The sequence below is a fragment of the Calidris pugnax genome, unplaced genomic scaffold (genome assembly GCF_001431845.1).
Source record: "Calidris pugnax isolate Ruff unplaced genomic scaffold, ASM143184v1 scaffold20, whole genome shotgun sequence".
NCBI classification, from domain to species: domain Eukaryota; kingdom Metazoa; phylum Chordata; class Aves; order Charadriiformes; family Scolopacidae; genus Calidris; species Calidris pugnax.
Window position 1 is genome coordinate 33,904,847 of NW_015094510.1, and position 21,425 is coordinate 33,926,271.

Here is a 21,425-nt window from a genome sequence, read left to right on the forward strand (position 1 = left end):
CTAGTTCAGATTGCCATATCTCCATGTGAATTAGGTATGTTAACCTTCCCTACCCTCAATAGAGTGAATATATTCTACAAGTAATTCAACTGAACAAAGATAAATGTCCACTCTGGGAGAGCTAAATTGTTGTCCAGGCTCTATTGCCTGGATTTCCATTGATGAAATGGGAGCATAGCTACCAGTGGAATCTACTACCATCGCGACCTGAACCATCCAGACCTCATTGATCCAACTCCTCTTTGAATTACTTTTTTTTTTTTTTTTGCATACACTGATTTCTTCTTGAGGAAGCAGAAGTGGCAAGAGGAAGTGGCTGTGAGTGATCTTAGAAGATTTACCCTCATTTCAGATGCATGAGAACCGACGTACAGAAAATCTTCAGATGAGCTTGTGAACTTTGTGCACCTCATTTTCTTATAAGGTGGAAGAATTTGAAAGATCTTTGTTTTCAACATGTACCCTAGAAGTGGGCAGTGCAGTGAATGGGTGTGCAGAACCCTTTTGCCAGTCTGGAACATATAGAAGTCTATGGCTGCTGAGCACTTTGGAAACTGAACTTTCTATTTAGACAATAAATGAGACTGAGTTTGTGGGGAAATCTGGTCCCAGGTATGAGTGCTGAACCTGATGGACCACAATCTTCAGAGATGCTGGGCTCTCCGGGAGATGTGACAAGATACAGGTACTCAGTGTTTCTGAAAACATCCTGTGTTATCTTAACTTGAATTTTGGGAAATAAAGCCCCCAAATGATTGAATACTTGACTTTAGCCTTGAGGCTCTGCTGGAGACCAATTTCTTGCAGGGGCTGGGCTGCCAACAGAATATAGTTGTTCCCAATCCTTTTTTGAGCAGAGTCTGGCCGAGCTTGCAGCTGCGTAGATAGTGTCTGTGAAGGGATGTCAAGGTGTTACACCACGTCAGTTTTGCTAGGTGATACAAGGCTCTCCAGATTGGCTGTATCTGTATGTTCTTTCCTCCTTCTTTTGATTATTCCCAGTATGGAACAACTAATGTCACTGATGAGTAAATTGCCGGTATTTTTAATTCCTGTGGGTGTGTGGTTTATTGGGGTGAGGGGGTTGTGTGGTGTGTGTTTGAAATAAAATCAGAACATTTAACAATACGTGTTACGTTCTAACTAAGGTGTTTTTTAAATAGAGAAATAGGTAGGAATCTAAAGAAAAACTGAGACAGCACATGAACTGTGGGAAGTATGCATTTGGTTAAACTATACATAACTGGGTCTCAGCATGTATCTAGAAACTAAGGCTCTGCCAGAACACAAATACTAAAAGCAAAGTTATATCTGTCTTTTCATCCAGTTCTCCTTTCTGTCCTAAGGTGAGTACTTACTAATGTAGGTATTATTTCTATTTTTTCCATGGTAAAGTTCATAGGCTTTAAAAAAAAAAAAATTACAAAAAAATTAACAAGCAGTGTTGGTTTCTATTTTTTCTGCTTCATCTTGCTCCCAGACTGTGGAGTTATTGGAAATTTCGTGGGACTGTCTGAATTCGTATCAAAATCCTGATTAATGTATTTTAAAGGAAGGGGGTGGAAGTTTATATGGTAAATATAAATACTGGTAAACGGCAAGAGTGGTTTTGAACTGCATGTAGGATTTCTGTAATGACTTTTGTCTGCGTTCACAGTACCTATGGAGACAGATGTCAGCCCTTTCTCCTGTGGGGTGCGGTGGTAGATCTGAGGTTAATCTGATGTAGGAGACAGCAGCATCACCCAGGTCTCTGGGTGCAAAATTCTCTGCCGCAAAATGTCCCGAGCCCTGGAATTAGCTTCTTGTACAGGTAGGGTTAAGAGACATGGATGGTCTTGTAGCACCAGGAAATACTTGGATTTGGATTCCTGAGTTGCCTTTCTGCTAGAGGTGGTCATGCTGCACAGAGAGCCCCTTGGCTGTGGTGTGCCTAGGCTGCTGCCTGGGCGATTTGGGGGAGAAACCTGCAAGTCAGGAGTGAGGTGATTCATCACAGCCCTGAGGGATCACTTGCCAGATGTCTGGTCAGTGGACATCTAATGGCTAAGTGGACTCCCTGACGGCTTTCTGTTGCAGTGCAGCACTTCTTCAACCATCTGAAGCCTGAGGTGTTGGAACTTGGAGTTCTGTGTCCAGCTTTGGAGTCCTCAACACAGGAAGGACATGGATCTGTTGGAACGGGTCCAGCGGAGGGCCACGAAGATGATCAGAGGGATGGAGCACCTCTCCTATGAAGACAGGCTGAGAGAGCTGGGGGTGTTCAGCCTGGAGAAGAGAAGGCTCCGGGGAGACCTCATAACGGCCTTTCAGTACCTGAAAGGAGCCTACAGAAGAGCCGGAGAGGGACTCTTTACAAAGAAGAGTAGCGACAGGACAAGGGGCAATGGTTTTAAGCTGGTGGAGGGGAGATTTAGGTTAGATACTAGGAAGAAATTCTTTACAGTGAGGGGGGTGAGACACTGGAACAGGTTGCCCAGGGAGGTCGTGGATGCCCCATCACTGGAGGTGTTCAAGGCCAGGCTGGATGGGGCTTTGAGCAACCTGCTCTAGTGGGACGTGTCCCTGCCCAGGGCAGGGGGGTTGGAACTAGATGATCTTTAAGGTCCCTTCCAACCCAAACCATTCTATGATTCTATGAACTTCTTCAGCCATGGTTTTTTGACCTAGAAATACTATTTTCTTGAGGGAATCTTAACTTTTAGTGCAGCTGCGTGCTGCAGCATCTTATATTTGAAAACAAAGGCTCCAGCTCCTTCTGAACAACTCCAAATGATCCCCAAAAGCATAGCAATAACCTAAGGTGTAGGAAGGCACAGAGATGAGCGGGTGGGAGCACTGTTCTAGCAGGCAAAATTGTGTTACCGATAAGCAGGGCTGTGTTTTGAACCCCTCTTCACCTTATAGTCTTAAATTATTTGCAGTTCTGAGGGTCTGTCCTGGTGATTGGAAACCCCAAAGCTTTGGATCACAGATCCAGACATGCATGTTGTCTCTGGGAAGTCTGTCAGACCTTTCTCCTTGAGCCAAAGGCAGAGCCAGAACAACTGGGCTGCCCTTCCATCGTGTCTCACCTGGAGGAGGTGGGTTGCTTGCTGCCTGAATTCCCAGCGCTGCAAGCGAAGGCGCCTGTGCTAGTGGTGGATTGTTCCTTAGGAACTGGAATCAGACCAAAGTACTGGATTAGCAGCCTGCTTTCAGGAGGTAGTAACTGATTTTGGACTCTGTAGATACGGGCTGAAATTTAGTTGGTGAAACAGAGGTAAAACGTCAGTTCCCAGCAGAAGTCTAACAACTTCTTGAAAAATAAGCATTTTTTTTCCTTTCTTCTGTTTTCTTCCTTGTAGCTGAGCACCGTTCTATGTTGTAAGCCAAACATTTCCCTTAGGAACTGGAATCAGACCAAAGTACTGGATTAGCAGCCTGCTTTCAGGAGGTAGTAACTGATTTTGGACTCTGTAGATACGGGCTGAAATTTAGTTGGTGAAACAGAGGTAAAACGTCAGTTCCCAGCAGAAGTCTAACAACTTCTTGAAAAATAAGCATTTTTTTTCCTTTCTTCTGTTTTCTTCCTTGTAGCTGAGCACCGTTCTATGCCAGCCTGGAGCTTGTTAGAAACCAAACTCCCCTTTTGTTCCCCTCATGAATACAGATCATTTTGTGGTTGTCTTCCACGTGCTGATCAGAGGATATCGGTTCAGCCTCTGATAGCTCCTGTTCTTCCTGTTTTTTACCTTCTGGATTGTTTGACTCATGAAAGCATGATACTGTGGGCTGCTTGCTGTTATTAATTACGTGCTGCATATTGGTTTGTCTTTGGGTGTTGGCTTTCTATTCTCGGAATCTTGCAAATATTTTAAACAATCAGCCTATTGTTTAGCAAGTGCTCTACGCACACTGTAGGCCTTTTGTGAATTTCTGTTTAAAAAAATAATAAAAGAATGACTAATGGAGCACGAATGGTGCTTGTGACACTGTAGTCCATTGTGTAACCATTGAGAGCAAAATTTGCATTCCTAGAAAAGCTTGTTCACGGTCAAAATATAGGACATTCTCTTTATGGCTCATGGGAAAACATGTACTATATATTCAGCTCAGGATGCTACTTAGAAGGATCAACTTTTAAAAAATGACATTTTCTTCCCTTGGAACATTGAAGTCGGACTGAGACCCGGCTTTGCTTGGCAACAGAAGTGAATCTTTTTCATTCAGGCAAGTGGCATGGGGGGCTATTTTAGGTCTGTCACACACATGCACAATGATTTGTTTGCTGAAATGACTTCTTTTTAAGATGTTGTTAAGCTCTGACATTGCCAGCCCTTTTGAATGGAGAGGGTACATTATTATATTGTATAACTGTCTGCCTCCCCCAAATGCCAGAGGAAGCCTGGCAGTGGGTGCTTTTCTTTCCTTCAAAAGCATATTTGTTTATGGCGTTTCCTTTTTTCCATTTGAGATTGTTACAGGTCAAGCAGAGTTTAAAGCGGCATCTTTAAATGTTTAGAAAAATTGTGAGTTTCATGTGCTTCTGAAACATAGCAATTGTCTGTCCTGTGCGTGCCTGAAAAGAGGGTGCTGGGTGTTTGGAGGGGGTAAGGGTGCATCTCAGGGATGCTCTAGGTAGTTTCCTTTGGTACTTGTTGTCTGGGTGGAATAAGCCTGGTTTGACTTTCTGTTTTGCTGAGGATACTACTCCTTTGTCTGTCCATGTAAGCTCTTCGGGAGAGGGCTTGCCTGTTGCTGTGGGAATGCGCAGTGCTGGGCACTGAGGGATTCCTCTTCTGGGAGAGATGGTGTTAAGAAGCTAAAACTTCATTTACAGGGGCAAGAGCCTGTTGCAGCCCCGTGGCAGAGCAGAAGCCAGCACAGAGCTCCCGGCTCCTGCTGCAAGGTTCTGTCTGCTCCCCTACAAAGATGATTAAGGGCCTGGAGCGTCTCTCTTATGAGGAGGGGCTGAGGGATTTGGGTCTTTTTAGTCTAGAGAAGGCTGAGGGGGGATCTGATCAATGCTTATAAATACTTAAAGGGAGGGAGTCAAGAGGGTGGGGCTAGGCTTTTTTCAGCGGTGCCCAGTGATAGGACAAGAGGAAATGGGCACACACTTGAGTGTAACAAGTTCCACCTAAACATGAGGAGGAACTTCTTTACTTTGAAAGAGCTTTGGCAGAGCACTGGAACAGGCTGCCCAGAGAGGTGGTGGAGTCTCCTTCTCTGGAGACATTCAAAACCTGCCTGGACATGTTCCTGTGCAACCTGCTCTGGGTGGACCTGCTTTGGCGGGGGGTTGGATGAGATGGTCTCCAGAGATCCCTTCCAACCCCATGTAATTCTGTGATTGTCAGATAGCAACCATGCTTTCAAGTGCTTGCCTGAAGAGGGGCATGCGAGTGACTTCTGAATACCCTTAGGTGTGTATGTATATATGTATTTATATACACACAGATAAGGACTATGGGGAGCACTTAGCCTTAGCACAGAGCCACAGAGAGCTGCTGTAAATGGGAGAGCCTGATGTGGGCAGCAGCTGGATTTCCCAGGCCAGTTCAGCCAGTACTAGCTAGGACAAAGTTACATTCATGGGGAACAAGCACTGGTTTGTCTCCCTCTGCTCCGATGTGACCCAGAATGTTTTTCAGTATTACTTTTTCCTTCTCTGAAAGGAACAGGAGTGTTGAAAGTATTGAGGAGGGAGAGTTGTCAGCTTGAGTTAGGGAAGTGAGCGGGGAGTGCTCAATAACTCTGTGTCGTACTTTTAAGAGAAGTGCCCAAGTGCTGCAGGTGCTCCTATTCATGGCCCTGTTGTAAATTTGGATCCTGCTCCCTTGGCATCTGAAGCTTCCAAATTAAATTGTATTTGCCACTAGTCATCATTAATTTGCAGTTTTCACCTTGATTAATTTTTAGGAATGTACATAATGAGAAACTTTTACAAAAACAGGAAGAGAGGAAATGGAAATTTGCCCTCTGCAGTGTTTTTCTCATTTATGACCTCTGTGGCTGAAACTGTATCGCCCAGTGGTGCATTTTATCACCTGTTTTCCATGTGAGTTCAGTGACTATTGAAACAAAACATTCAGTTTGATACAGAAGAAATGGTGTGAGCAGCTCATGCCAATTAGCGTCTGAGTAATTGGCACACCTCTGCAAGCAATGAAGCAGCTACTTGTTGTACTGGCGGGGAAGGAATATTCATAAAGAAGGTGCTGGAGAGCTGACTTTATCATCACTGACTGCATTTTGGTTGTGTTATTTATAGGAGTGAGCCAGGTGAGTATTTTAAGATGTTGGTACAAAAAAAAAATAGGTGTCCTCAAACCCTGTACATATGCTGTAAATAAAAATGGCCTATTTTCTAGGGGTGTGTTTCTCTCCTGTCCTGTCAATTTTTCACAGAGTTCTGGGTGTTAAACTCATGCAGGTTCCCAGTCACAAATTTAGGAGAGGAACTTTAGGAATCGGAACTTGATGATTTTTTTTTTCCCCTTTTTGTTGTCTCTGGGTGTTTTTGTTCTGGTTTTGGTTTTGGGTTTTGGTTTTTTTTGAGACAGTATCTTACTCAGAAGCAAGACAAAGGTCTCTTCCTTAGTTTTCAAAGTCTGAACAAGTGTCTTCAAAAATTAACAGTGGGTGCTCAGGGCATTGCTTCCCATAGAATCAGTGGTTTGGGTTGGAAGGGGTCTTCAGAAACACCCCCTCTGCTGTGGATAGGGACATCTTTCACTAGACCAGGTTGCTCAAAGCCCCATCCAACCTGGTCTTGAACACTCCCAGTGATGGGACATCCACAGCTGCTCTGGGCAGCCTGTTCCAGTGTCTTCCCACCGTATCCAGTCCCCTTCTGCATAAGATTGTTTCTTGTCTTTAGGAATGTGTGTATGTATATATTTTTGATGTTCTTGCTGGACAGGAGACGGCACACCTCTAGACACTTGCCTGAAAATGACCATTCTCAGCAATGACAAGCCGGGATGCTTTAGCTGGATCATCCCTCATAGTGATGTCACGACCTTTGCTTTGAGTTTTGCCAGAAGCTGTTGTAAAATTTTATGTGATACGTGGAATTGGTGGTCATGACTTCCTTCTTGGATCACACAGCCTAAGAGAAGAGGTTGTGTGGTGTGGTTATCCTTAGGCCTGATGTTTACAGAAGGCTCTTCATACGGATTTCCTAGGAATTTTCCTTCCTGTGGAGGGTTGGGATGGTGATGGAAAATATCCTCCTTTTGGGGTACATAGAATATTGTATTAAGTTTCCTACAATAGTGATAAGGATGCAGGGAGGAGGACTCAGTCCTGCATAAATTGTGCATTTGTCTGTATCAGGTTAAAGCTCCAGGGTCTCACAGTTTGGTTCTGACACTTCCTTTGCATCTCCGTGTTTATCTTCTGCCTGACCTGAATCCACTGTGTCACGGTCAGGAGGTCAAATCACCCTCTTCAGAAGCTGTACTCGGGCTTTCTCCTTCCAGGGAAATCTGTTCCTTCTCTACACTAGGAAAGCAATAACTTTACAGAAGGAGTTTGAATATAACAGTTGGCAAAACAAAGGGCAAACACCAGTTTTTACTCCTTTTCCCTGCCTTTCTTAGGCACCATGTTTTTTACATTGCAGGGGGCTGAGGGGCGCGATTGCCTTGGATGGCTTTGGCAAATGCCATTTAATGATGCTTTTTTGAAGTGGCTTAAGACTTTATCACTGCTTTCCCCCAAAGCATTTCCCCTGCACCTTCCTAGTTTAACAGTTAAAGTTTGCGTGTCTCAGACACTTCTGTTTGCAGCTTCTTTGCTCCTGTGTTGACAGTTAAAGCGGAGCAGGCTGGCGTACCTTCAGTTCTGCCACGGATGCACTAGTACCTTTCAATTGCCTGAACAAGAATCACCGGAGGGCGTCTGTCTGAGTCTGAATTATGTTTGAAAACCATGGCGTGTTGTGGGGTAGTCCTAATAATAACAACGAGCACTCTGTCAGGGATTGAGTCATTGTGCTTGGTTTCCATTGTAATTCTCTTATTAATTACGTGTATGTATTCCATATAGCCAAGGGGTTAATACTGCGTGCAGATACGGTCCAAGACCATTTTGCCGACAGCTCTCATTTGGACTCATTTATCATTCAAAGTCTGCCTATAAGAAATACATTTAAATAATAAAAATAATTACTGAGATGAAAGACATATATCAGTGTTAATTGCATCCTAAACCTGTTTTCTGCTTCTGTTTGGGGAGGGAGGAAGGAGAGGAGAAACAGGGATGGCAGTAACTGGAGTAAGGTGCTTTCCCTGGAGGTGCTCTTGAACTGTTGTAGGAGTCTCTTTTGTCACTTGACAGAGACATCCATCAGCAAGGACAATGTGGAGCTGTCTGGGAGCCTGAAGCATGGGAAGAGAAATGCTCCAGGAGGTCCTTGGTCTTCACAGGTTCCTCACAGGAACACCTCACTTTCTTTCCTGTAGAAAGAGACAATATCATTATTTTTGCATGTTTATTAAGTTGTATTGAACCAGACCTTCACCCAGCAGTGACTGCACAGCTCCAGTGATTTTTAATCCTTGCTGAAATCTGGAGAAAGCTACCTGTGTTCTCAGATGTTTGTCAGGTGCTCCTGAAGCCAGCAGTTAGGTCTGACTGTCGTGCCTTTGCCATCACTTAGGTTTGCTCTGGTTGTCTTACTGGTGGAACACAGGTGAGAATATAAGATCCTAGAATATAGGTGGGGTCCTCAACATTTGAGGCACCATCCCTGGAGGTGTTCAAAAGACGGGTTGATGTAGTGCTGGGAGGTATGGTTTAGTGATGATGCTCCTTGTTTGTTGTGTGGGTGTCTATTTTTGTCAGTTAGGTTGACGGTTGGACAAGATGATCTTTAAGGTCCCTTCCAACCTAGAAGATTCTGTGATTCTGTGATTTTAGACTGGCATTAGGAAGTACCCCATCACACTGCCAGACAGCTTTAACTTTGTCTTGGCAAAAGCTAGGGTGATGTGCAGGAACCATGACAGAAGCAAGAGTCAATGATTTGCCCGGGATGATGCAGAAGGGCGGGTGGCAAAGCATGGCAGGAGCTCTGGTCTCCTCACCCCGAGTTTGTGTGTTGGCCCCAGGATGGGCTCCCCCTTTCCCCACCCAAAGGCGTATGAAACTCCGTGGTTTGAGGATCTTGCCTTTTGCATTGGCAGCAGAGCTCGAGATTGACGAAACCACTGAAGCTAATAAACTTCTCATGTGCATGCAGGGCCGTCAGGTTAATTAGTTTGCTAAGCAGTGGAGCTGGAGCCCCGTAACTGCCTGACGACGATAAGAGAAGGGAGCTTCCAGCCAACGGCGTTTCGGTTGTCTGCTCCTTCGTTCCATCTCCGCTCCCTATAAATGATGGATGAGGAGAGCAGAGGCAGCGAGCCAAACATGTGCAACCTATGGATACTGTGCAGAGCCGCATACTCCGCGCGGCTTTGTTCGCTGTACGTGCAGGCGGCGCTTCCCAGAAGCTCGCGCTGCTGTCGCTTGGAGGGAGGCTTCACCGGTGGCTTCTTCAGGAGCAGAGGGACTCTGGTGAGAGGAGCTTTTGAAAATCCACTTCTAAAATGCAAATGCTTTCCTTCATTAAAACCCACTTGAAGCCAAGCGTGATCAACAAACACAAAACACTTCGCAGTTCAGTCATGCTGTGGATGATGCTTCTCTTTTATTTATTTATTTTTTTTCCCCTGCATAAAGCAGTTTGCCCCTTAGCCTGCCAAAGTGAAATTAACTAACAATTTCATAAAAATCTTTGGTCTGCAATGATTAGATAATCACTGCTTATGTATTAAGTAGACACTGGGAATGTATGAGGGCAGACGAGTTGTGTAAGCAGAAAAAACGGTGAAATTTTGATCCTTTTGTTAGTGTTCTCCCTGCCTGGGAGCTGCTGAGAGCAGGTTAGACAGACAGGTCGCAGGAGTTGTTTGGGTGTAACCTGCCCTGACTTGGGGGCAGAGGGACTAGCACACTCCATTAAACTTTTCCAGCCTTTTCAGCTCCCTGTTTTTTGAGTAAAGGATGTGAAATTCGTGATGCAAATGCTTCTACTAATAGTTTGCAGTTCTCAGTGATTTAACGATGGTGGTGGTGGCCGGGTAAGCTGTCCTGTGCGGCGCCCATGGGCCAGGTTAGATGTTGCTTAGTTATTTACACCTGTGCTAAATGACTTGTAAACTCCTAAGAGTTGCTGACCTTTAAAATGCCTTTAACTACACAAAATTCTGGGCCCTGAAAGGGGAGGGAGCTAGAAGGCATGGCTTCTGGAGGCTTACTCTGAGCCTCTGGCTCCCCCGGCTGGAGCCAGCCTGGGTGAAGGCACGGTGGGGACCCCGGGATGGTGGGAGTCCGTGTTGTCACCCGGTGACAAACGCATCTACAGTACCTTATGGCTTGCTGCACAGTAAACTGCTGCTGCTTCATGAAACGATTAAAATAAGTGTGATTGGTTTTTTTTTTCTCCCCCCTCCCCTTTTAAAAATCAAACTAATTAAACAGTTGCAAACGGGAGGGTGAACGCTTGAAAGATGAAGGCTGACCATGCAGAAACCAGACTGAAAAGAGTTTCAAGGGAACGCATCCAGGGGTCTGAGCTCATTTAAGTAAAGTAATGTAAAAATGTGGTTTAGTGCTAAGCCTAATTTAGCATGCCTGCAGGCTGCTGTGCGCAGAAGTGCTCTCAGCCTTCCCCATCATCTCCAGATACAGATTCCTTCTCTTTCCGTGCCCTGCATCTGATGATTTATATGGCCATGTAATGAATCCAATCAGCCCTATTAGCCAACAGAAGACTCTCTTCATGTTTATTAATAGTTTACTGTCCTGGCAGATCAGCAAATTGAACGGTGGATCACGTGATGCTCACCCAGAGCAATGGGGATGGCAGTGGTGGGCAGCCCAGGTTGAGAGGACAAAGAGAGAGGAACATGAGCAACCTGTTCAGCAGCAGAGGGAAATTAATTTGGTTGTAATGTGAAACTATACACAAATTCAGCCTTACAGAGGTGCTTTGCTCCGTAAGAATGGGAGGCTTTGCAGATTCATTTCTTGTTATTTTAGTGTATGATTATTTTCTGCCTGGGATGGAGACTCTGGGGCTGTGGAGGTGGGAGCAGCGTTGTGTGCACAAGTGCCACTGGCCATCTGAAAGGACATGAGTTTACCTGGCAACACTGCAAGGGCTGGGCAAGCTGGAAAGCTGAGTGATTAGCTGGTGAACTGTGTACATATACATTCAGTGGAATTGTGCTATTCAATTGACATAAGTATCATGTATTTTAAATAGTTTTTTACGGCTCCCAAAGGTTCCATTTCTAAGCTTCTATATCTTGGGATGAAAGAGTTGCCAGTACTCCTTAATCCTTGGAGAAAGGACTGACTCCCAGCAAGAGCCCAATTTTGCTGCAGTCCTTCATGTTTTTAATGCTGCCTGTGTAATACTTTGCCAAACTCTGAAGAATAGAAATAAAAATGGAACATTTTGGCCTTTTGGTGGCTGTTTACCAGCAGCAAAACAATTTTCAGATAATTAACAGATCTCCAGGCCCTTTGGAAGTTCAGATACAGCTCTTTCTAGGTTGTCACATGTCTAATTAATACAGCTGGTAACGTTAATACTCCTGCTGGTATTCTGCTTTGGCTGAGGCTAGGACTGGAAGCCCTAGAGCTGATCCTTAAGAGTGCCTCTATACCCAGGTAGAACCTTTCTGGGGCCTGTAGGCGTGCGGGAATTAGGTGGCGCAGGGAGCGTTCGCTGCTGTGCTGTGGCTTCAGGTAGTGATGTTGTACCACAGAGGATCTTTCTTTACAGTCATCTAGGGTTTTAAGAGCATTATTATCGAATGCTAATTTTAAGCAATTACAGTTCTAGGAAAGGTCGCAGCATAAAAATGCTATAAAATAAGCTTATTTTAATTGCTTACAGCTGTGCTAGAAAAACTGTACAGCAAAAATGAAATAACTGTTTTGCTTTGCTGTTTAGCAAATCACACTTTGTATCACCAGAGAGGTCTGCTGAGAGAGCCTCTTTAATTCTCCTGAGGGTTGGACTCGCACCTGAACAAGGGAAGTTATGTGTGATGGAAAGAGTTTTTATTCTGAGTTTCTTCCACCGTTGTAAAGCTGCGGTTGGAGTTGTGCTGGCGTTCGTTCAGGAGTCTGTTTTCATCCCCTCGCACTAATATCTCCCATCTGAAAGCCTGAAATGGAGGCCCTTAGTTTCTGTGATTCAGGATTTGATCAAGTGTGTGATCGTGATAACGTTGCCCCAGTCTGAGCTGAGATTTGGTAATAAATTGTGGGCGCTTTGGCAATCTGTGGCAACGGCGAGTTCGCTTAAAACAGGTTCTCTTAAACCACTGCTGAGGGCTGAGTAATTGAGAACGGAAAGGGTGGAAATAGTGAAAAATGCCTGATATGACAGTAAGTGAGTGGCCATACTTGTCAGCTTTTGAGCCTTCTTGAGCAGGGTTTTGATACACTGTGGTGTTTCTCTTTATAGCGCTTCCACTTCTCAGTCGGACCATTCTGCTCACACCAAATCTGCTTCAGCTGTATCGTCAGACTCGGTCTCCACCTCGGCAGACAACTTCTCTCCAGACTTAAGGGTATGTACATTTTGTCTTAAAACAGACATATATATGTATTTATATATATGTAATGTGGCCTTCTTCAGAGGACATTTCTTGCTCCCATGAGTTTGGATATGGTAAAATGTTTTCGATTTTCAGGTTAATTCCAAATTTTATGTAGTCAAAGCATGAAAGGACCCAAAGTCAAACACGTGAAACAGAAACTGTAGTTTAATCTTTACCATATTATTTCCTTTTTTATAAAGTTGTTTAATCTTCAAATAGCTGACTTTGCAACCTACACTTGGAGATGAATTTTCAAAGGAACTCAATTTTCTTTTAAGTGCTTTAAGTAAGTGAAATCCTCAACCCGCCAGTTGTATATCCTTTTTTTTTTTCCTGTTGCATGTATATATGAGATGTTCTCTCTTGAAAACTCTGGCTTGTTTGTAAACACTGAGTCCTTGGAAGTATCTCCTTTCACAGAAAGATTGTTATCTCCAAGCTGATAAAATAATCTTCTGTCACAATAAATTGCTCTGACATAAAAAGGTCCAAACAAGGCTCTTTTAAGTCTGTTATTAGATTTGTTAATTATAAATCCAAAGTTCTAGTTCAGTGTCACAGGAGTTTTGAAAGCTATCTGTAGGTTCCTCTTATGAAACCAAGGAGTTTGCTGATATACCCTTGCTTGAAAAAAACATCCCTGTGTATAGAACTGTTGATATTGGTACATTCTAGTAATGACTTTTAGCATTTCTCAGCTGTGGTTGAGCATCTTTGTAAAATCTAAACACAGAAAAGTTGCATAAAAATCTCTAAATGCAGCACTAATTCCTTTGACAACCATGATAATATTAATATAGTATAACCATCATAATATATTATTAGCCATAATAATATTTTGTCCCATGAGTGTTGTATCAGTAGTCCATAATTAATAGCAGAAAGTCCCCCGGTTTGCAAGTAGGAAGAACATGAATGGTTCTTTCTAAAGGCAGTTTATTACCCAATATTAAGCTAAGATTTGAAAATGAATCAATAGTTTGTGTAATCCAACAATAGTTTATGCCTTTTACCTATGGATACAAAAAATAATCTTTGGAACATGTCTGGATAAAGGAACATGTAATAGGTTTGAAGATTTTCCCCTGTGAAGTTGGAGCGTTAAATTACTCCAACATACAGAAAACACAGATTTTAAGCTGAGGCTAAGTGATTCATTGATACGAATATACTTACGATTGCAAATATTACTTCAATTGTAACTGTCCATGTAATATTATAAAAAAAATAAATGTTACACAAACTTATTTTATTTCTTTCTTTATTTTTTTTACTGAAGTTTGTGTTAGTGGGTTTCTTTTTCCTGCTCTGATGCACTACTCAAGTGCCTTTTCGGTTTTTCAACACTTGAGAGTTATGTTTACCTTTCTAGAATCGAAGTTGTCTTTCCTTCCTGCTGGTTAAGTTGGCTCAACGTGTTTTCCTTGTAACCCTGATGGCATCATGTGACTCTCCCTCCTTTTGTCACCTTGCCTGTGTGAACTGTAAGCTGGCTGGGTAGGGATTCCTGCTGTCTTGGATTTGTCTGGTTCCCCATCCAACAGGGCCTCTGTACCTCCATCAAAAATAATGCCCACAGAGGGATGTTCCCTTAGCTGCACAATACAGTTTTCAGGCAGAAGATGCGTGTGTTGGTTGCTGGAGGCTATTAGAAGCCCATGCTTGTTGTGCCACAGTCTCTGTAATTTGCAGAGTGATTTCGTCACAGCCTGCCCTCTTTTTTTTTTTTTTTTTTTTTTTTTTTTTTTTTATTTTTTTTTTTTTTTTTTAAATTTATTTTCATAGAATCATGAAATGGTTAGAGTTGGAAGGAACCTTGAAGATTGTTGAGTTGTTACGAACCTTGAACCTTGAAGAGTTCCAACCCCTCTGCCATGGGCAGGGACACCTCCCACTAGAGCAGGTTGCTCAGAGCCCCATCCAGCCTGGCCTTGAACACTTCCAGGGATGGGGCGATTTTATTTCTAAGCAAACTAAACTTCCACCACTCTTGGAACAAATGCTGCTCCCCTTTCATTTTAGAGTAGTGTTTAAGGAGAGATTGTAAAGCAGAGAATTACCTCTTTAGGATAAAGACACTACAATCAGGCCAAGCGTGAGCATGTGCCTCCGCTGCAGCAATGCTTCTTGCTCTTAAGTTGCAGGCCAAGCGTGAGCATGTGCCTCCACTGCAGCAATGCTTCTTGCTCTTAAGTTGCATCAGCTCTGTGGGGTCTGAATTCAGGGTGCCCCTGCTGTGCTTCACCTAGAGCTTGCTCTTGTGGAGGTGCTGCAAGTGGCTGCGATGCAGCTGTGTGCAGGCATGGAGCTGGTTCTTGCCTTTACACTTGAGGGACTGCTTGCCAATGGTAAGCAAACCTAGAGAAAATGCATCCCCACGTTCCTACTGGTGTAGGGTATAGGGATAAAGGGGCAGCTCCCACTAGTACAGGTTCACTTTATCTCTCCTAGAAGAATTAATGCATTAACCATTTCGCTCTTCGTTCCTGAGGGTGTTTGATGCTGGAGAACAAGCCTGGGAGGCGGGATGAAGATCTGTCCTCTCCTTGCGGACAGCCTCTTCTGTTGGTAGTGCCAGGGCAACTGCAGTCCCACAATCTGTCCTCAAATCCGTTGCTGTTGGCACTACTACGTTACTGTTTGCTCCCTGGACTTGCTCTTGGAGCCTACTGCTAGTTCCTAAATGGAAGATGTATCATGAGTGGCGATCATCTAACACTGATTTCTTTGAGGTCTGAAGTCGAGGGGAGCAGACGTCCTCTCTCTGGGCTTATCATTCTTTGTCCGATTTTCTCCAAATTAACATCTGTCATGTGACAGTTCTGCAAGTTTTTTTTTTTTTTTTTAAAGTCAGTTCTGTGAGAGATTTTTCAAGGTCCTGATTGTTCTTACTGTTTTCTTTGACCTTTCTGAGATGTGGCCTTGCCTTTGATATTGCGGGTGAGGTCGTGCCATTAACTGATACAGAGGCACGAGCCTGTTCTCTGTTCCAGCCCTTCCATTACACTGAGCATCGTGTGCAGCTTTGATTGGCCCAAGACAGAATGAACTTCCAAGTCTTAACAGGTACTGAGATTTAAGCTAAGCACCTTATTAGTTCTGAGAGGAACTAATAGAAGAACTAAAGGAAGTCCCACACTGTTCCTGGAAAAATGTGAGAGAATAAGCCCTGAAGTGGGAACTAATGCATTTTGTGGTAACTGTGGTATGGGAGACAAGTGCCTGGGCTACATGGTGTTCTCACAGGAAGGTGTTGCATCAGTTAGCTTTAAGAGGCTGAAAATAAGCTTTTCAAGATTTCGAAGTGGATCTGCCAATTATGGGATTATGCTCTTGATGCGTATTTAACTTTTTCCTGCTAGAGTGAATTGCTACGTGGATCCATCATCACTCCTACCTCTACTTGGTCTCTGCGTGTGCATCGACTCAATTTTAGGAATTAAATTTCTGTGACGATGGAAAAACACTCTGTGATAGCTACAATTAGCACCCTCTTTTTCTGTGGGGAATTTTTAGAAGAATAGTAGGCGTCCGTCGGGAGGAGGGAACCAGGGGAAGGACCCACATCATTTCTTGCAGTCTGTGCCTGCAGTTTTCTTTTGGAGTGCAATTAACACTCTGTGTGTGTGCGTGCATGTGTGTAATGAGGTAAATGAGACAGCCACTGGGGATTCCTACTGAATGCATGTGCAGTATTTTTCCTAAGTCTTTCTCCAAAGTATTTAATAATAACCTTTATGAAGGTATGTTGGTTTTTTTGGTTTTTTTTTAAGGTATATTGAGCATTTCAATACCTGGAACTAAGATTAAATTGCCTTTCCACTACAATTTATAGAATTTTCACTTCATAAACTAACTCAAAATAACTTTTGGCTGCTTCAGTTGCTTTCGTAGGGAGAAAAAAAAAAGAAGAAAAAAGATCCCAAACCCCAACAGAAAAACAACAAAGCACTATTAGGTTCTCCCCTCCACCCCCTTCCTGATCTCAAGTCTGAAGCGGTTTAGAATTGATTGAGGGAACTTTTAGCAAATACACTGCCATATGTTTTAACATCAGTTATAGATCAGGCAGGAACAGAATTGAAGTAGTTGGAAGTGAAAAGGAGCTGGAAATTCACAGATACTTCTGTAATTTGTGATGAGGTTTTAAAAACACCTTAGAGCCAACACTGCCAAGGGGACTGAGGTGCATAAATATCTCTTACAAATTTGGGAACTTGGTGCTTATTAAAGTATAGTGAGATTCTTGCTCCTGAGCCCTGTATGTGGTACTTTCTCCTGTGCCTATGGGCAGATACATCTGTGCTTACTCTTGAGTCTTCTTGCTAATGTTCTAGCTTTTATCAGTAGGGACTTTCATTTTGAGTTAGCTGTTGATTTAATGGATAATGCCTGAAGTTTACCAAGTTCTAAGCTTTGCAGTAGCTGTCATAAAAGGGTTGGATCCTTTCCACCTGTAGTTGGGAAGCAGTGGATATGGCCAGCGGAGCCTGTCGCCACTTCCCCTAAAAACAGTACCTTTGCCTGAAAATTTTAGGCCCGTTGTGTTTGGTTTTGGATTGTATACAGCAAAAGCCTGAACCAGGGGATGGAAACTCCTATGTTGGCTTTCTTATGTTACTTCATGCTTGCCTAGTCCATTCTGTGGACAGAGGAAACCAGTTCAGAAAATCCATATGTTACCTGCTTAGTTGTGCAGCTTTCAGAAAAAGTGATTCGAGTCCTTGTTCTTGGTGTTGCTGTTTTTGACTGCTAAACCAGTCCCCCCTTTGAGGGCAACAATAAGATCCACAATTACTGACTCTCCTTGGAAGTCCAGCAAAATATTGTGCAAGCACATGTCCCATCCTGCATGATTGTTTGCTCCCTCCGTAATAATTTTCTCCTTTAATATATGAGGAATGGGTGGATTTACAATGGGTTTATATATGAGATGCAAGAACATGTAGCATGCCCAGGACTCAAAGGTTAGAAAAGGGAAGAAACAGATTTGCATAACCTTAATTTGTTATCCATTGTGTGTATGGTTGGAGACTGTAGACGAGCCCTGGTGGTTTATTTTGTAAGATACATAACTGATGCATGACAAAAGGTATATGAAGGAGTCTTCTCCTTCCAAGACAGTAAATGGATGCCATCGCTGTCTCCTTAGGTTTCCTGGATGAAATGTGTTTGAGCAAGTCTGCATTCAAGCTAGCCAACCACAATTCCTTTGTATTCAATGGAAAGAAATATGTCATTTATGATCTGATTTATCTTGGCTTTAAGGAAACGCCCATGCTAGGTGAGAACATCACGTAGCTGAGCTAGAAAAGTCCTTGCTGCAGGATGTTGTGAACATTATTTGAGGGGCAGCAACTGATTTCTCAGAGTGGATCCCAGCTTTAGTTGTGCTGCAGTAAAGGTGTAGTTTTGTCTTATTTGAAAACCTATTGTGTTTCTGATTATGGGGAGAGTTCAGGGTAATTTCTCCAGATGTAGGCCTCTGAAATTGAGGTAAATCCTGTCCCTCAGGTGATGTTGGGCAGGATTAACCGAAATGCCAGTCACTGACTTTGACACCTTTATGTTACTTTATTCTAGCTTTAGTGCAAAGTGGCTTAGACTAGTTTTAAGTATAACATGTATATTGATAGTAGAAAAACATATTGAAGAAAGATGTGATTTCTCCCCCCCCCAGTCCTTTGCTGTAAATCACTAAAACTAGCCTCAGTGAGCTTTTCCATTGCTCTGTCTCTGCCAGCGCAGGAAGTGTGTCAGGCCCTGGTTATGTGTAACACATGTTCAACAAGAGCTGGGTTTAGAGAGCGGCAGAACTTTTTAAACTTTAAGCACTCATTTAAGCAATGTTTTTTAGTTTTGCTTTTAGGGGATTTTGCATGTTAGTGAATAGTTAGTGAATGATGCTAGCTTGGAAGTGCTAAATCATGAGAAAAACCTCTCCCAAAGCACCTCCAGGGTAGTTGAAGACTCTCTGCCCTGCCAGTCGGCTCCAGCCCTCCCTTAATGATATATGGGGATAAGTATTCCTGTTTTGGACTGGTGTGGGACTGCCTGTAAGAGGACTAGTTCATATTAAATGCAAAGATGTCTTCTGTGGTGTGAGCTTTCCTTCCCAGAGCACTGGGCTGTGACCGCTATTAAATTACAGACCATATTGCACAAGCCACCAGATGGTGAAGATAATTGACCTGTGGTCACAAAAGACTTGGCTAGCTGTGAACTGGTGAGACAGCAGTGAAATTAAATAAACAGTTCATCTTTTCACTGTGTGAAGACTTGACCATACGTGTTTCCCTGCGTCATTGCTGTGGGCTCGGTTATATTCTCGCGTGGAGGTGCACCTCACGTCGCTGTGGGTGTGCAGGAGCAGAAGCTCTGCACCCAATCTGCATGTGGTATTTCCACAGGTCCCTTTGCACACAGGGATGAAATCGGGGTCAAATCCAAGAGCAGGCAATGCTTTACATTATCAAAGGTATCAAGTAGAGGTACATAAAGAGTGGCAGAGAAGAATTAGGAAAATCCTATGGGGAAAAATATTTTAACTATCTCAAGGTTCTGATTTTGGCCTTTAGAGTTGCGTGTGTGTGTCTGTGGGACACGGGCTTCCTTTCTTCTTTGGAACTTTAAGCTGTTGATGAACAAAGGCACAAAGGACTGGGTCTGGAGAATGAATGATGCTCTTGTCTGTAAGCGTGGTCATTCCAGGACAGCCCCGTGAGTGACTGGAATTCAGCCCCTGCTGTTGCCATATTTTTCTAGGACTCCAGTTCCCATCACTGTAAATGTTATATATTTCATGAGAATGACAATCTTTTTCTTTTTAAACTGTCCTAAGAGATGGAAAATCTTGGTCCCCTCCTTGCACCTCTCCCCAGTAAGTCCTTTTCTGCACCTCCCCCCTCTCGAGGAAACAGAAACACAGAGTAGCCAACCTCTGGGTTGCAAAATATTGATTTCATGCAAATTAGATGGGGAGGAAAAGCCAGATGCAGGCAGTTTTCTGTCTCCTTTACATGGAAGTAATACTCCCTAAGTGCTTTTCTAGTTAGAAGAGAGCAAAGACAGCAAGCGTTGCTAATTTTTCTTATATAGAGGTACCTGAATGTTTGAATATGAAGTAATGTACAGTGAAAGAAATCTCTGGAAGCAGTTATGGTTGCCATCTATTAGGAATGGAAAACTAAGGAGAACAAGCAAATGGCCTTCATATGTTTCTCAAAAATATTTTCAGCTCTTCCTAGTCAACTGCTGTATTTCTCCTAGCTACAAAGTGCGAGAATTCTGCTTTGCTGAATAAAACTGGGTAAGAGGTGTTTCTTTTTCCCCCTTTTGTTCCTCCCTATAGTTACAGTTTTGCAGATTGAAGCACAAATCAGGCAGGAATGAACAAGCATGGTATTTAGAAGGAGCACGCAGATTCGTGACTGCATGTACTACCTGCCAAGATTTGATTTTCTGGAGAAGTTTTTGCACTGAGTTAAACATCTTTGGTCCCCCTCTGTATGATGGTAAATATATATAATTACTTATATCTTGAATCCTTGTCTTCTAAACTCCAATGTGAAATTCCTGGTAACAGGTACAGTTTTCTGTGACTTTTTTTAGTTGGTAGAATTTATAACTCTCTATGTGGTCAGAGTGTTTTTCTGTTACTTAAAACTGATTATATGAACTTCACTGATAGTTTAATGCTTTCCTTGAGAATTTTAATCTATTTTCCCATAGAAGTTGTCTGCTAAACAAAATACTGTAAAAATAAAGAAAGGATAGAGTCAAGCTAATGTGCTGTACAAAGTTTGTTGAGTGGTCAGTGGAGAACAGAGCCGTTGTCGTTTGAGACGTATGTGGAACCCCTGTCACTGAAGAAGGTTCTGTATTAAAAAATGTTGGACTTGTCTGAATCGATAATATCTGCAACCTTCTGTGCCAGGGAGCGTTGCTGTGTTGAGTCAATGACGACTTTCTGTCGGAGCCTAATGAGAGAATTGTCTTGAGGCACCAAGCCATACAAACTTGAAGAGACAAGCCAGCCGTGGCTGAACGAGTGGTCCTCAACAATGTGTTCCTTTGAGCTTCTGAGCCTTGCCTTGTACTTGTGCAGCGAGGGCCCAGGAGATTCACCAGCCCAGAGAGGCTGTTTTCAGCACTGGACACTCGGGGCTGAGTGGAGAAGCACACCGTTTTAAAACCCAAAGCAGAAAACTCCTGGTAAACCCTGCACGGTGGCTCCTTCCTCCTGCAGAGGAGTCCCTTTATATCAACCTGGTGACTGTATTTTTTTTTTTTATAAATGCACTAACCTTCAGCTTCTTTTTAACGATTTTCAAGACAGTGGTAAGTAAGCAAGTGATTTCTCAAGCCTTTTTACGTTTTCTCAAAATTTATATGGTAGGTAATTTGTGATTTGTTTTTTCAGTCAGGTCAGGAAGGCACAGTTAAAGGCAGTTACAGCATACGTTGTATGTGACTGTTGTCAGTAGAGCACTGTAATAGATGGTCTGTTGTGAGAACATTTTATTGATGACTTAAATACCTCTTGTGTTGTTTTTTAACCATACTAGGAAGCCTTCTTTGGCTGAGTGCTCTTTTAGGAGCTGAATGTGCTTGATGTGGTCTTTGTATAGTATATTTGATTCTCTGTGTACTATCCTGAAATGATCCATGTGTCCATGTTTTTTTTGTCTTTTCCCCTATGAACTTCTAATATCCCAAAAGAATAAGACACACAATGTTTCCCTGCAATTAATAACTTGCTGGCCTGAGCAT

General features: G+C 43.1%; 1 protein-coding gene across 3 annotated transcripts in view; it reads left to right on the forward strand.

The window, feature by feature from the left end:
- The first annotated feature begins 1,328 nt into the window (after positions 1 to 1,328).
- MTMR2 (myotubularin related protein 2) overlaps positions 1,329 to 21,425 on the forward strand; it is a 59,989-nt gene continuing 39,892 nt past the window's right edge. The window contains exons 1-2 of one of the 3 annotated variants that reach the window (XM_014966094.1): positions 1,329 to 1,346; positions 12,518 to 12,623. The gene's annotated coding sequence lies outside the window, so the exon portion shown is untranslated. Of the gene's footprint in view, positions 1,347 to 12,517; positions 12,624 to 21,425 lie in introns of those variants that run through there. The other 2 variants (XM_014966096.1, XM_014966095.1) reach the window with 2 other exon arrangements.